The sequence below is a fragment of the Euprymna scolopes genome, chromosome 22 (genome assembly GCF_053919585.1).
Source record: "Euprymna scolopes isolate OS-2025 chromosome 22, ASM5391958v1, whole genome shotgun sequence".
Taxonomy (NCBI): Eukaryota; Metazoa; Mollusca; class Cephalopoda; order Sepiida; family Sepiolidae; genus Euprymna; species Euprymna scolopes.
In genome coordinates, this window is record NC_136503.1 from 98,555,116 (window position 1) to 98,571,929 (window position 16,814).

A 16,814-nucleotide genomic window follows, 5' to 3' on the forward strand; every position below is an offset into this window, starting at 1 on the left:
ACACGCACATGAACGACGTCACTTCTGCTTTCTAAGGAAATACACATGCACAAGATACACTCTGGAAGCGAGTATAAAACATGGAGAAAAACTATTTCTAACTCTCTTTAGGACCAACTCTCAACGAGAGAGGTTGGGCTAACAAGCCGCCGCCGTTTCGGCGCGCGCGCACGCGTACCTCACGCCCACTTCCTACTATGTATGGGGCACGAGCTAAAGACTGTATGTATACATTCTCACCCTTTCTCTCTCCATCCACTACTGGCCACTAAGAACACCTTCGCGTAGCTGACTACTAACTGATGACAACTCTAATATCCTCTTCTTTGTCTACACGCTGGACTACCATTCTCAATTTTCCTACAACATTTATTTCTCTTCCCACGCGCGAACAAACAATAGTGACACGAACTTGAGATGAAAACACATTTCCCTTTCTTGCTACAACACCAGTCCTACAACGAACCTTGGTTACATACGCGCGGACATGTTATAACTAAAATGTTCATTTCTTTCAACAGCAAATAAACGACATTTATCTTATCCATTAATTGAGTCTTTGTTTCCTTCAATTCCCATTCGTTTCATTATTCTTTTGTAACGGGATTGGGGTATTTGTATATCCTAGTCCCCTACAAATTTGGTGACCCTTTTATTTAAATGAAATGGATGAGGTTGAACGAAGCACTCATACACACACAGACTTTCTCTACAAAGATAAACTTTCCCTCTTCACCACTTAACGAGAGACGCACGCCAAGGTATAAACTTTTCCTCTTCACCAGCTAACAGAGAGAGACGCACGCAAAACTAACCACGTGTGGTACCCTTTTCTTTCACTTGTTTCTTTCACCAAAGAAATTCCTGTCAATTTAACACGTCGTTCGTTTCTTCCTCGAGACAATTCATTTTCCCTCGGAACGTGAGAGGGGCACGCATTTCCTTCTATGCCACAAGTCCACAACAAACTGGCGCCCGACTGACTTGGAACAAAGAAGCATGGCGACCCTACCGTTTTGAGATTAATTGTTTTGCTCCTATAATAAAAGTATGAATTTATTTTTATAGGAAAGATTCGCCTCTATATTTACGATATTCGTGATGCACTTGGGGGAAGCTTCCCATGCTTTTCACAGTGGCTAAGTTTGAGATACATTCGTTCTGAATAGAGCTTACTGTTTATTTTATAAAACATATTTAGATACAATATCTTGCAGTAAAGTTAGCAATGCTAAAGTAAATTACCATTTCATTTCGAACGCGTCGTTGTCATCCGAAAATATTGTTGATTTTATATGTTGGTCTTTTCGGTTTGTGTAATAAACTAAAACTTCTCAAATGCATTTGTAATGTAAGGCTTTATAAGATGTAAACTTTGGTCAGAATCGCCCGTTTTTCTTTCATCGGATTATTTCGATTATCGATATTTATCGGAGACATTCCGACAAAAATTCTACCTTAGAATACTGTTCCATGTGTAAAATCGACCAAGCTCCAATCCCTCGCCCCCCCCTCGCCAATCTTTCACGAGAAACACCCGTCTGGCTGAAACTACTGTCAATAATTTTCCCCACTCTTTATCTGTGCCTAAATCCAAACGTAGATTCTATGAGCAAAGCTTCTTTCTTAGAACTGCACGCCAGTGGAACTCTCTGCCGCTTGCCTGTTTCCCACCTGACTACAACTTGGACGTCTTCAAGTCCAACATAAACAAACTCCTGACAAATCGCTCCCTTAAGTAAGACACTCTATCAAAACACCCAATACTAATGATTACTACAATACTATCTCATTGATTACTGTACACGCAATAACCCTTATCCCTGAGTGGCCTTCAGGCCTTGATAAGTGGTGACCCCCATGTAAAAAAAAAAAAGCTCTTACAAACGAACTCACTGACGCACAGTCATACATATACAGGTACACTCAGACAAAGTTCTTTTTTATATAATAGAATATGTTTTTTGGGGGGGTTTTTTCAATTAGCAGAGTAGGAATGTTTTTTACTTACTTGAAAGTGGTAAAATTTGGTCGATGAAAATAATCCGTTTATGAAAACTTATTTGGCAATTGACATTCAAAATGTAAAAGATCTTGAAAACCTTCCAGGGCGAATGATCGAGAAATTAAAACCCATGCAGGGTTTTTATGTTTGGATTTTTGTTTTTACCACAATGAGGAGTAAAAAAAAAAACTAGAAAAGAGAGAAAAGAAGAAAAAGTATTTTTAATGAACATTCGTTTTGATTTTTCATAATCTTATAAAAAAACAATCCAAAATTTGAATTATACAATTAATAAAAGAAACATTTTTAATATTTAATCCTGGTCAATATAATAGAATAAAATCCTGCAGTAAACATTTTTTTAATATTTAATCCTGGTCAATAAAATAAAATAAAATCCTGCAGCAAACATTTTTTTAATATTTAATTCTGGTCAATATAATAAATAAAATCCTGCAGTAAACATTTTTTTTAATATTTAATAAAATAAAATCCTGCAGTAAACATTTTTTAATATTTAATTCCGCTCAATATAATAGAATAAAATCCTGCAGTAAACATTTTTTTAATATTTAATCCTGGTCAATAAAATAAAATAAAATCCTGCAGTAAACACTTGTTTAATATTTAATCCTGGTCAATATTATAAATGAAATCCTGCAGTAAACATTTTTTTTAATATTTAATAAGATAAAATCCTGCGGTAAACATTTTTTAATATTCAATCCTGCTCAATATAATAGAATAAAATCCTGCAGTAAACATTTTTTTAATATTTAATCCTGGTCAATATAATAAAATAAAATCCTGCAGTAAACATTTTATTAATATTTAATCCTGGTCAATATAATAAAATAAAATCCTGCAGTAAACATTTTTTTAATATTTAATCCTGGTCAATATAATAAAATAAAATCCTGCAGTAAACATTTTGTTAATATTTAATCCTGGTCAATATAATAAAATAAAATCCTGCAGTAAACATTTTGTTAATATTTAATCCTGGTCAATATAATAAAATAAAATCCTGCAGTAAACATTTTGTTAATATTTAATCCTGGTCAATATAATAAAATCAAATCCTGCAGTAAACATTTTGTTAATATTTAATCCTGGTCAATATAATAAAATAAAATCCTGCAGTAAACATTTTGTTAATATTTAATCCTGGTCAATATAATAAAATAAAATCCTGCAGTAAACATTTTGTTAATATTTAATCCTGGTCAATATAATAAAATAAAATCCTGCAGTAAACATTTTTTTAATATTTAATCCTGGTCAATATAATAAAATAAAATCCTGCAGTAAACATTTTGTTAATATTTAATCCTGGTCAATATAATAAAATAAAATCCTGCAGTAAACATTTTGTTAATATTTAATCCTGGTCAATATAATAAAATAAAATCCTGCAGTAAACATTTTGTTAATATTTAATCCTGGTCAATATAATAAAATAAAATCCTGCAGTAAACATTTTGTTAATATTTAATCCTGGTCAATATAATAAAATAAAATCCTGCAGTAAACATTTTGTTAATATTTAATCCTGGTCAATATAATAAAATAAAATCCTGCAGTAAACATTTTTTTAATATTTAATCCTGGTCAATATAATAAAATAAAATCCTGCAGTAAACATTTTGTTAATATTTAATCCTGGTCAATATAATAAAATAAAATCCTGCAGTAAACATTTTTTTAATATTTAATCCTGGTCAATATAATAAAATAAAATCCTGCAGTAAACATTTTGTTAATATTTAATCCTGGTCAATATAATAAAATAAAATCCTGCAGTAAACATTTTTTTAATATTTAATCCTGGTCAATATAATAAAATAAAATCCTGCAGTAAACATTTTGTTAATATTTAATCCTGGTCAATATAATAAAATAAAATCCTGCAGTAAACATTTTTTTAATATTTAATCCTGGTCAATATAATAAAATAAAATCCTGCAGTAAACATTTTGTTAATATTTAATCCTGGTCAATATAATAAAATAAAATCCTGCAGTAAACATTTTGTTAATATTTAATCCTGGTCAATATAATAAAATAAAATCCTGCAGTAAACATTTTGTTAATATTTAATCCTGGTCAATATAATAAAATAAAATTATGCTGTTAACATTTTTTTTAATATTTAATCATGGTTAATATTAGATTTAATGACAACAGTTCGTAAAATATTTCACGAATGTCACAATTGTTGGTCTATCTCTTCCAGGCTGGTATTTCGAGAAGGCTGTTGTCTGCATGATGGATCTCTAGTTTTTTGCACAGAGAAAAATTTCAAGTATTTAGACCCAAAATTGGTGGAGGAATTTGGTAGAGTCTGCAAAGGTCAACTCTTTCAACTTTGACCTCTTGTCAGTCAAATTTTCGCTGAAAAACTGATTAAAAAGCTTGCTGCATGTCTGAATACCCTTTATGTAAAATTTCAAATGTTTAGACCAAAAATTGGCTGACTAGTTTGCTTGATCACGGCTTATTTTTTTTTTTTCTTAATTTAAAAAATTTTTTTAAATTTTTTATCACGTTTACATCATACCCTTCTCCTCGTTTCAAAACCGTCTACTTCTGAATCAAAGGAAAGAGGGTTTCAATGATTGCTTGCCTCGTTCCCTTCTTTTTCTTGTCCCTTCCCCAGCGGACAGTTTTACCTTCTGTTAGTTCCTATTTACAATGCCTCCCCACGGGACAGAGTTAGACACCAGGGTCGTTTTTTAATGTGGAGAAAAGGAACAAAAATAAAAATTCTCAGTCGTGAAGGATTTCCCCTTCACTGGCAGAGAACAAGAAATTTAAGTGTAGATCTGAAGAACAGATACTACACTTTGATCTTGACTCGAAGAATTTTTCGTACTTTCACGATATCCACCGTCTGGTAAAAGGCCACTTCGTTTTGTTTTTCCTATAAAATGCAGTTCATCAGGCCTTATTCTATGACCAATTCTGTTTCTTTTCTAGATCAATGATTTCCCAGAGAATATCATTCAGAAAATTAACGTCTATGCCAATGATTGTCATTCTATTCTCGTGTTACTCATCGCCTGGATCAGTTGAAATATGCAGCTAATAATCGGATTCTTGGCCTTTTGGCTAACAACACACGCACACACGTATATAATTTTTATAAAAACGCTTGGGGAATTTATTAAGTAGGTTTAACTCTACAGTGTGAATTAAGTATTATGGTGAATGGTGACTGACAAGAGTATCCTTCAAAGTATTTTTAGAAAGACCCTGCACCTCCCTCCATCCCTAAATTTTTTAAGATCAAAGTGCAGTATCTGCTCTGATGTTACACTTTTCTGACCTCGATCAGCGGAGGAGAAATCCTTCATTACTGAGGCAATTTTAATTTTTGTTCCTATTCAGTGTGTCCCTTTTTGGAGAGCTGGATTTTCTCGGCAAATCGGCTTTGTAAGGGGCGAACATGAATAAAAAATAAAATAATAAAATTAATAAAAACATAAACTGATATACACACTTGTGGACATTGGAAAAAATTAATATAACAAATTTTTAGATTCACCATTAAAAAATGACAAATAACACTCTATCTTAGAGCCCTTCATTCAAACTTCTCAGTTTAACATTCACAAGAAACATGAATTGGAGCAAATACATTAAGGACATTGCCAAGGCTGCTGCAAAGAAGTTGGGCTCCCTCTATTGTGCTAGAAAATTACTCACATCTGGATCTATCCAGTATCTCTATAAAGTCACCATTCGCCCATGCATGGAGTATTGTTGTCACAACTCGGTTGGCGCATTCACCACTAATGGAATGTGCTCTGATGAACTCATCACACTTGTGTCCCCTCGACATACATATGCTCGACTAACACGGCAAGCAACAAAATTCCACCTTGTCACCTTTGATGTTCCCGATGCCGGAAAGTCTTCTATTCCTGATAAACCGCCCCCTTAAGTAAGACACTTTATCAAATCTCCAATACTAATCATTACTATGATACTATCCCTTATCCTTGAGTGGCCTCCGGGCCTTGATAAGTGGTGACCTCCATGTATAAAAAAAAAAAAAAAAAAAAAAAAAAACAACTCGTGATTTCTTCCCTCCGACTGTTAGACTTTGGAATTCCCTCCCTATTTCCTGCTCTCCTAACTGTGCTAATCTGCAGAGGTTAAAATGTAATGTGAACAAACATCTTGCTACTCAACTCCCTACTTAGTGTTCCTGTAGATATGGAGTGGATAAGAGTATAAAAAAAAAAATGAAAAAAAAGTCTGGATACTTTTATTAAAACTAGCAGGGTGATCCAACGTTGCCCGGGATTGAATGAAGACCAACAAATGTTTCACACGACCATTTTTTCATTGTTATCGAAATTGTGAAATCGACCATTTTTTAATCAAATCGATTGATTTCCTGCTTTAGTTAGAGACCCCTCCCTGCAGTGTACCAGAAGGAAGGTCCACATGCTTTCCTGCAGTGATGTAGTCCACAATACATTATAGTCTACATTGCACTGTAGAGAATCTGCTGTTGATTTTATGAAATTATCTGTAAATAATGGCTCCACTTAATGCTTAAAATGCAAAGGTCAAGTATCATAGTTCAATTGTGCTCTAAACAGAAACATGCATTTCGAACGCACCCATATCATATCAAAGAACCTACTGTTGATTTTATATGCCGGGCTTTTCTGCTTGTGTGGTAATAAAACTTCTGAAATGCATCATGGCAGGTGCTCTTCTGAGCTCCAATCCCTCGTCACCCCTCGCCAATCTTTCACGAAAAACACCCGTCTGGCTGAAACTACTGTCAATAATTTTCCCCACTCTTTATCTGTGCCTAAATCCAAACATAGATTCCATGAGCAAAGCTTCTTTCTTAGAACTGCACGCCAGTGGAACTCTCTGCCGCTTGCCTGTTTCTCACCTGACTACAACTTGGACGTCTTCAAGTCCAACATAAACAAACTCCTGACAAACCGCCCCCTTAAGTAAGACACTCTATCTAAACACCCAATACTAATGATTACTACAATACTATCTCATTGATTACTGTACACGCAATAACCCTTATCCCTGAGTGGCCTTCGGGCCTTGATAAGTGGTGACCCCCATGTAAAAAAAAAAAAAAAGAGGCTGTTCCTTCTTTTATCGTATTTTTTCGATTATTGATTATCAAAGACATTTCCACGCAAAAGCTGACTAAGAACACTGCTAGGCACATAAAGTACATTTGTGTGAAGTTTGAAAGAAATCAGCCCAGCCGTTTCGGAATCCAAAGGGAATAAACTCACACACACACACACTCTCACACACACACACACACACACACACACACACACACACACACACAGTTCCTTTTATATAATAATAAGGAAATTTATCTGTGTGTCTGTGTGTTCGTTTCCAATGGACTCTAAAACGGCTGGGCCAATATTTTCAAATTAAATTAAAATATTGACATAAAAATTACATAAATGATTCTGTGCTACGAAACAGGTGCTGTTAAGAATTGAACATTTTAACATGCTGAAAGAAATAAATGGTAAGATCGACAACATCCCGAAATTGAGAATATAGAGTGGTACATAAATTGAATAATTCCCACATATATATGTATATATGTATATATAACTAGAAGGAAAAGTGTCCTAAAGATGAGAAATACAATTTCCCCGAAACGAAAAACCGTTTGTTTGGAATGATTTTTGTAATTTTTATCATAATCTATTGCATGTTTTAATCTTAGAACAGTTCTAAAAATTTAACTTAAACAAATGAAGCGTGCATGTTTCCTCGAGAGTGCACAGTGAACGTGGCATAAAATAGTTTTTAAAAAAAAATGGAGTATTTTTATTGGACCTAAAAGAGCCCCTGGGGCACACCCAAGAGTTATCGCGAAGTATTGACAAAAAAAATTATATAGAAATCAGTTAGTTACAACTTTTCAGAAAGGCATCAATTTCTTTCTTTTTTTTTTTTTTTTTTTACATAGGCGGCACCACTTATCAAGGCCGATAGGCCACTCAAGGATAAGGGTTAAAGAGTGTAGAGTAGTCAAAAGGACAATATAGTAATCGATAGTAATGGAAGTTCGGTAAATTTGTTAACTTAAGTGGAACGGCTCATCAGAAACTTGTTCACGTTGGACTTGAAGACAACCATATTATAGAAAGTTGGAAAGCAGGAAAACGGAAGACAATTCCACAGGCGTGCAGTTCTAAGAAAGAAGATTTGATCATGGAATCTATGTTTAGGTTTAGGCACAGATAAAGAGTGGGGAAAATTATTGATAATGTTTTCATCTAGTCTAGTGTTTCTTGTGAAAGTTTGGCAAGGGGGGGACCATAGATTGAAGCTCAGTTGAACACTGGAAAGCAGGAAAACGGAAGACAATTTCAACCGGAGTTTTCCCGGAAAATCTATTCTGTTATTTTTTTACTCATATCATGTTTAATGTTTGTGCAAATTTTCTTTTTAAATTCCAAGGCGTAATTATTGAGAAAAAGTGCAGACAGATGAACGGACAAGGGTGAATTTAAAGGTCTACCCTCCTTTTGTCGGCAGACCAAAAATAAAATTGAAATCTTGTTCAATTTGTGTTTGATCAAAGTTAACAAAAATCTTAAACATTTGTATTTTTATTAAAAGGGTTGTTCCAAAATTCTGCCCCCCCCATCCCAATAAATAAAACAATTTCAAATAATCCAAGAATATTTATTAATTGATGTTTAAAATTTTAAATTTCACAAAAGATCGGATGTACAGGGTGGAACGATAAAATTGTCGCCCTAGAAAAGACGACATGATTCCATTTCCATTTGATGAAAACCGGTTTTCTTTTTTGTTCCAGAGCATCTACTAGTTTGTCAGCTGTGTACAAATCCAAGAGCGATAGAAGCCTTCTATCATCTCTTTAAATGACACAATGTTCAATCAGCGAGATTGGAGATGCGTTGCTGCACAACTCCTGCACTCTTCCGATCCATCATGTCATGTCTGCTATTGACACAATGTTCAACGAGCGAGGTCAGAGATCCAAGATATGACAACAGTACCCTCAAAATGCAAATCCAGACGGTTCAACACTGGAGGGTACAGTTCAATAAAGTTTCCGGCCACGGTTATGGTCTTTGGTGTGGTTTCAAGTGAGGGCCACATCATGCCACCTCACATTTTTTAAGTTGGCTTGAAAGTCAACACCAAAGTGTACCTGAATGTGCTGAAGAGTGTTGTGATCGCCTGGTGCAATCAGGTGGCCGCTGGCAGACCCTGGGTGTGGCAGATGGACTCGGCGCTAACCCACAAGTCCAAAGAGACCCAGGCTTGGCTTCAGAAGGAGGGTTATGACTTTATACCTTTCTCTCACTGGACCCCTCCTCTCTTGACCTGAACCCACTGGTCATACATCAAGAACATCACCAACATGACCTCCTACAACACCAAAGCCTGCCTGATCGCTGCCATCTGCTGAGTATTCGCCGAGCTCCTGCTGGTTCTTGTAGAAAAGGCATGCTCCCATTTCCGGACCCATATCAAGGCAGTGATTGAAGCTGAAGGCGGCTACATTGAATAGATGTCAGCTCTACTACATAATCAATTTACCTGAATTGATTTTTTTCAATAAAAGTTTTAAAACAAAGCTGTTTTCTACGGAGGCGACAATTTTATCGTTCTACCTTATAGTATCAGTTGGAGGGGGAGGAAAGGCATGGGATGAAGTTGAGAGATGGAAGGTGGATATGTTGTTGCTGCTTGTAATTGCTACAGGAAAAAAATCTGAAAATATCCATTAAAACAAATGATTAAAACAATTACTTTGTTGTGTGACAAAACGTTTTGGAATAATATCTGTTTTTAAGTGATGATATTTTATGAGAAGAAGCACGTAATCGCCTTAAAAAATAGAATCTTATCTTGTGTGTAGGAGGGTGGTGTTCATCTACAAATTTACCAAATTAATTATAAGTCACGTATATGCGAGAAATGGCAAGTGAACATTTTTACCTGGAGAAATTGTTTTGCTTTTTTTATTTGAATTATAAAAAGAAATTTTACTCACGATTTTCATTAATGAAAAAATTGCATGTCTTGTTTTCGTTTTTTTTTTTAATTAATTTATTTTTTTATTTTTATTATCGTTCTTTATGACGTCATCCATTTGCACGTAAAAACTTTGCTTGTGAAAACATGATTGTCAACCAATGTCAAAGTGAAGAAACCTAACACATCTATGACCCAACGGGTCACGGCTGGTCTACAAACAGAGCGAGGGAGAAAACGAGAAAGAGAGAGGGCGATCTACAAAGGGGGAGGGAAAGAGAGAGAGAGAGGGCGAAGGAGGAGGAGGAGAAAAAGGGAGAGGTTGATCTACAAATAGAGAGGAGTAAGGAAAAAAGACAAAGGGAGAGGACGATCTACAAATAGAGGGGAGAGGGAGAAAGAGAAAGAGAGAGAGAGAGCAATCTACAAATAGAGAGGGGTTAAGGAGAAAGAGGAAAAGAGAGAAGACGAAGAAGAGAAGAGCAGATATATAAAAAAAAAAAAAAACAACCAACGTCAAAGTTAAAAACAAATGATGACTAACCGGGTTACGGGTAGTTTACAAAAGAGAGAGAGAGAGAGAGAGAGAGAGAGAGAGAGAGAGAGAGAGAGAGAGAGAGAGAGAGAGAGAGAGTGTGTGTGTGTGTGTGTGTGTGTGTGTGTGTGTGTGTGTGTGTGTGTGTGTGAAAGAGAGATAGAGATAGTAAAATAGAAGAGAAAGGGTGAGAAAGAGAGGAGGAAAAGTGGGTAGACAGCAGCAGTAATGAGGGAAAGAGAAAGGAAAAGAGGTTAAAGAGAGAGGAGGGGAAAGGAGAGAGAAAGGTGGGGAAATGAAGAGGAGAAAGAGAAGGAAGAGACAGCAAAGGAGATTTTTTTTACAAAGTGGTCACCACTTATCAAGGCCCGGAAACCACTCAGGGATAAAGGTTATTACGTGTACAGTACGTTAGTGTTGAGACTTGATAAAGTGTCTACTTAAAGCGGCGGTTCATCAGGAATTTGTTTATGTTGGACTTGAAGACATCCAGGTTGTAGTCAGGTGGGAAACATGCAGACGGAACAGAGTTCCACAGGCGTGCACTTGCACTTCTAAGAAAGAAGCTTTGTTCATGGAATCTACGTTTTGATTTAGGCACAGATAAAGAGTGGGGGAAAATTTTTGACTGTGGTTTCAGCTAGACGGGTGCTCCTCGTGAAAGATTGGCGAGGGGGGGACCAGAGATTGGAGCTTAGACGAGCACTTGCCATGGAAGTAACGATAAAACGATTATATGTAATATGTGTGTGTGTGTTACAGAAGATCAGAATAATGTTCAGGCCAAGATCACAGTGTAGTATCTGTTTTGATGCTACACTTCACCCTTTTCTATCCTCAGTCAGTAGAGGAGAAATCCTTCATGACTGAGATCATTTTTATTTTTGTTCCTATCCAGAGTGCCCCTTTTTGTGGAGCTGAATTTTCCACATATCAAAACTCGACCCTGTGTCTAACTCTGCCCTCGTGGAGAGGCAAGTAAATAGGAACATCAATACCGTCGGTTTTAAATGCAAACAAACGGAACCAATAATTGGTCGTTTATCTCGGACTTAAATTTAAAACTGACGGTATCAATGTAGTTCTGATTTTCTCTGATACACGTGTGAATAAATATTACGCTCTTATCAAATTATTTTTTATAATAATAGAGCCACTTTACTAACCTTTATATATATATGAGAGAGAGAAAGAGAGAGAGAAAGAGAGAGAGAGAGAGGGGCGGAGGAGAGCGATCCTATTATGACATCACAATGTATAAGAAAAGGAGAAAGTGGATCTTGTGTTTACTTTCGGCAACCGCGAAACTCTTGCTTCCCTTATTTTGTCCTCCAGTCCTCCACATTCTATGAGCGATGTTCCTGACAAATGGGGAAAAACTGCTGTTTTCTGGGTCGGAATTTATCCATATAACACTTATTGTTGGCAAGTTTTGTACCATGACGTAGTATTTTTTTTTTTTTTTAGCTCTTTACGTCAAGTGGCTTCATGCTTTGTCTGAAGCGATTTCCATAAAAACAAATCTGAATTATTGACTTTTATTTCCATAGACGATCGGTAGTGAATGGAATAAAATATTAATGGGTTCAGTCACGTAGCGACAAGATATTCCTACACACACAGATACGCGTCATATAAACACACACATACAACCACACACACATACACATACAAATCTGCACACACACACACCTACACATATGCACATACAAACACACGCACACACACCTACATATACGCACATACAAACATACACACATACACAGAGGGACGCAGTTACACAATCTCTGCGGCCTCTATTCCAAATCTCCACTAACCATTTTCATGTATTTTTAATTTTTGTCAAATTAAGAGAAGAATATACTCACGATTTTAATTAATAAAATGATTCCATGTTTTTCGTTTTTTTTATTTGAATTGTTTTTTTTATTTTTTGTTTCTTTTTGTTTTGTTTTTTTTTGTTGTTGTTTTTTAACAAATCAAATTTTTTTCCTCTTCTTTTCCTTGTAAAAGACCGATCCTTTTTTTTTTTAATTATTTATTCTTATTATTTTTCGCTCGAAATACTTTGTCAGCCTAACTAAGGCGGACCAGTTGCCATTTTGTGTTTGGCGTGTCGTGTTGCTACGGCAACCGAAATCATTAAAAAAGACAAAAAATAAAAATAAAGTTTCAGTTGACTTAAATACATACTCATATTACAGCTCAATCGTAGAATAGACATGCCTTATTGCTTTGTGTGTCTGCTTTTTCTGTTCTTTTCTATTTACGGCATATCAACCCTTTTCGCGTCATTTAGTGAAAAGATCCAGTTGGTGAAAGTTTTCCTACTGCAGTGTGAACTCCTTATTATTTTCAAATATTAAATCATCGTGTTACGTTTGGCTGTCTTTATTCGTTTTTTTTTTTTTTTTTTTTACTTGGGAGTCAGCATTTATCAAAGTCCAACGGCTACTCGAGGATAAGAAGAGTTTGTTGCAGAGGGGAGCGAAATGTGATAAAACCAATCGATCGTACAACAGAGAATATTAGACATAGAGGCAATAATAGAACAGCAAAGACACAGAAGAAATGACAAACAGAACCGTCGTTTTTTATTGACCACCAAAAACGAAAGATCGGCAGGCAAAAATAAATAAATAAATAAAATAGATAGATTGTCAGGATCAGGAGCTGGACATCAGCGGGCTGCTGAGCTGGACATCAGTGGGTTATGAAAAATGAGCATTCAGTGGACTGCTGAGCTGGACATCGTCCAGTGGGCTGCTGAGCTGGTCATCAGTGGGTTATGGAAAATGAGCGTCCAGCGGTTTGCTGAGATGGATATCAGTGGGTTATGGAAAATGAGCATCCAGCGGGCTGTTGAGCTGGATATCAATGGGTTATGGAAAATGGGCGTCCAGCGGGCTGCTGAGCTGGACATCAGATGATTATGGAAAATGAGCATCCAGCGGGCTGCTGAGCTGGACATCAATGGGTTATTGAAAATGGGCGTTCAGTGGACTGCTGAGTGTACATTTTTTTTTTTTTACATAGGCATCTCCACTTATCAAGGCCAGGAGGCCACTAGAGTATAAGGGTTAAAGAGTGTAGAGTAGAAATTGGACAATATAGTAATCGTTAGTAATGGAAAATCAGTAAGTTTGTTAAGTGGAACGGCTCATCAATAACTTGTTTACGTTAGACTTGAAGACAACCATATTGTAGTCAGCTGGAAAGCAGGAAAACGGAAGACAATTCCACAGGCGTGCAGTTCTAAGAAAAAAGCTTTGTTCATGAAATCTACGTTTAGGTTTAGGCACAGATAACGAGTGGGGGGAATTATTGATAGGGTTTTCAGCTAGATGAGTGTTTCTTGTGAAAGTTTGGCGAGAGGGGACCATAGACTGAAGCTCAGTCGAACACTTTCCATGAAAATAACGATACAGCAGAGACAAACTCGCAACATCTCTCCTGTGAGATAGAGGTTGCAGGGAAGAGAAAAGGATATCTCCTACGAGGCTACGAAGTCTCTTTTGAACTCTATCAAGGCAGGACAAGTCCTTTCTAGCAGCTCCTGCCCAGATGTGACAACAGTATTCCATCCTTGGACGTACCTGGCTCTTATATAGATAGAGAATTGCATCAGCAGTGAGATATCTACTGGATCAATAGAAGGATCCCACCATTTTTCCAGCGACCTTGGCAACAGATTTGATGTACATGTTCCATTTAAGATCAGGAGTAAAGGTCAAGCCCAGAAGCTTGTCAAAGACGAGAGCCATTCATTTCAAATGATGCCAGATGGGGATCAGAATGTTGATGATGTAAATAGAGAAGCTTGGTTTTAGATGCATTAAAAATAACCAGCCACTCCTTTCCCCATTGTACCACGTGCTTAGGATCAGAGGAGAGAGAATCAGAGAGAACTTGGTCGTTTACTGACTTAGATGTGCTACCATAGATGGTAGTGTCATCAGCATAAATGTCTACAAATGATGTAAGGATGTGATTTGGAAGATCATTAATGTAGATCAGTAAAAGAGTTGGGCCCAGGATGGGCCCCTGAGGGACTCCAGCATTAATACTGTGCTTCTGATTTTTGCCCATCAACTACTACTCTTATGACCCTGTCAGAAAGAAATGATTTAATAATTGAGAAGACATTTCCAGCTATACCATAGCTAGAGATCTTGTAAAGTAAACCTTTATGCCATAACCTATCAAAGGCCTTTGATACATCAAGAGCAATTGCCCTAGAAAGGTTACCTCTGTCGAGAGATTCGCTAATCCTATGAGATATGACTGTAAGCACATCTGCTGTAGATCTAGCAGAACGGAAACCATATTGAGTGTCACTAAGAAGGTTATTTTTGTTGAGATGGCTGATTACTTCTGTATTTAACACAGATTCCAGCAACTTACCCATGACGCATAGGAGACTTATTGGCCTGTACTGAGAGGGGGATGAACGATCATCTGAATTCTTTAAACAGTTTTGTAAGTATGGGCGCTAGTTCTGGTTGAAGTTTTTTTGAGTACTATAATTGGAATACCGCCAGGGCCGGTTGCTTTACTGGATCCAGATTTTTGATTTGTTATGGAAGATGAGCGTGAGTGGGCTGCTGAGCTCGACATCAGTAACCAGACGTTGACAGGCTCTGGTATGGGTAGCCTGACGTCGACAGGCACTGAAAAGCTGCTGAGGGCGGGAGGAGTCATTGGAAAAGACTGCCAGAAACTATGGAAGGCTGCAGGAGTTAGCTAGAATGGTTGAAGAAGGATAGTCTCAGGGATCATGCAGGTAGTAATAGTTGCATGGTAGTAGTTTGTGATTCGCATAATTAATGTGGAAAAAGGTAGCCCTGATAAGGCTTTTTTGTTAGCTCTGAAAAGGGCTGTTTGAATTACTGGTGATGCTGATGAGCTTGTCGACTTGACTGGGAACATTAACACGAAACTTCATATATAAAGTATTTGAATTCATGCAAAACTTTATATTTGGTTTTTAGCCCGGAAAAATCGGTGCAAAAGTGAAAATATAAAAAAATCAAAATGTTGTGGCGATGTTATGTAATGTTTAAATTTAATGTTTACTTTTAATTTTGCCTTTATATTTATTTTATTTATTTCATCCTATTCTTCTTAATATTATTTTTTTTTTCATATTTAATTTTACATCTAATTTATGTCCAATCTTATTATTACTACTATTATTGTAATTGTCATATATAGTTTTGTGTCTTTATTTCATTCTCTTGTTGTCCTATTATATATATATATATATATATATATATATATATATATATATATATATACATGATGATTGCAACGTCTTGTCAGACGAGTGCCACTCCCTCAGACATTGAAAGTTCATGAGCCCGAAAAAGACATATAGTCCTGCCAGCGAATTCACATCAGTGTACCCAATGATACAGGGCTTAACAGAGTTGAGAGGGAAAAGATTACAAAGTATCAAGGACTTATGTATGATATGAAACGAAATTGGAAATTAAAAGACGTTTCAATTATACCAGTCATCATAGGAGCAACTGGGCTTATGAAAAAGAACTTTAAAAAGTACATAGCAAGCATACCCGGTGAACCAAGTGCAAGTGAAATACAAACGATTGCACTGAAAGGGACGGCTAGAATCCTGAAAAGATCTCTTGGTTGGACTCACTAAAATAGGGGTAAATGTCAGACATCTGGTTGGATGTCCCATCCCCTAGAAGAAAAAGTTTAAGAAAAATGAAAAAAAAAAGAGAGACACTAAAGACGGTCATTGTTATACATACACATATATATATATACACGCACACACATACACATATGTACATATATCACACACATATATACATGCGTACATACACAATACACAATACGCACACATGCATATACATACACACACACATGCAACCATAAACAAGACGGTCATTGGTATACATACATATAAATATATACATGTACACATACATGTCTATAAGCATACGCTCATATATACCCATATGCATACACAATGCATAATAAACAAACATACATATACATACCCACATGCATACATACTCATATATATACATATACATCCACATATACAAATACATACACACATATACTTACACATACATATACGCACACATATGCACATATATATATACATACACTTACCTACATATACATACACATCTATATACATGCATACCTACACATACACACACACATACACATACATGCAATATACACATATACATGCATATAAAC

At 36.1% G+C, this 16,814-nt stretch overlaps 1 protein-coding gene across 5 annotated transcripts in view; it reads right to left on the reverse strand.

Annotated features, from left to right (window-relative positions):
• The window catches only part of LOC145243564 (tubulin tyrosine ligase 3-like), a 186,472-nt gene extending 173,776 nt beyond the window's left edge, over positions 1 to 12,696 (reverse strand). Inside the window, exons 1-2 of one of the 5 annotated variants that reach the window (XM_080106543.1) lie at positions 12,443 to 12,696; positions 2,012 to 2,194 (exon numbers count right to left, since the gene is read on the reverse strand). The gene's annotated coding sequence lies outside the window, so the exon portion shown is untranslated. Of the gene's footprint in view, positions 1 to 2,011; positions 2,195 to 10,058; positions 10,206 to 12,442 lie in introns of those variants that run through there. The other 4 variants (XM_080106545.1, XM_080106546.1, XM_080106544.1 and 1 more) reach the window with 4 other exon arrangements.
• Between the last annotated feature and the right edge of the window lie 4,118 nt (positions 12,697 to 16,814).